The sequence below is a fragment of the Arachis duranensis genome, chromosome 4 (genome assembly GCF_000817695.3).
Source record: "Arachis duranensis cultivar V14167 chromosome 4, aradu.V14167.gnm2.J7QH, whole genome shotgun sequence".
Taxonomy (NCBI): Eukaryota; Viridiplantae; Streptophyta; class Magnoliopsida; order Fabales; family Fabaceae; genus Arachis; species Arachis duranensis.
The window spans coordinates 46,491,243-46,491,801 of NC_029775.3; positions in this window are offsets into that span (position 1 = coordinate 46,491,243).

Below are 559 nucleotides of genomic sequence, written 5' to 3' on the forward strand. Positions count from 1 at the left end.
GCAATTCTGTTGCATTAGAGAAACTAATTGAGGCTTAAGCTCAAAGTTGTTTGCTCCAATGGCAGGGATAGAGATGCTTCTCCCATAGAAGTCGGGAGTAGGTGCAGTAAAGTCACCCAGCACCTTCCTTGCATTGTTGTTGTTTTCGGCTGCCATGGGTTCTTCTTCTTTGAAGATTTCTGTTAGGTCCTCTACAGAGAGTTGTGCCTTGGCTTCTCTTAGCTTTCACTTCAAGGTCCTTTCAGGTTCAGGATCAGCCTCAACAAGAATGCTTTTGTCTTAGCTTCTGCTCATAAGAAAGAGAAGAAAACAAGGAAATATGGAATCCTCTATGTCACAGTATAGAGATTCCTTGAGGTGTCAGAGGAAAAGAAAGATAGAAAACAGAGGTAGAAAATTCGAACTTATCAAAGAAGATGGAGTTCGAATTTTGCATTAAGGAATAGTGTTAATCCATAAATAGAAGGATATGAGAAGAAGGGAAGTAATTTTCGAAAATTAAGTAAAAGATTTTGAAAACATTTTGAAAAACACTAATTGATTTTCGAAAACCAAGAGT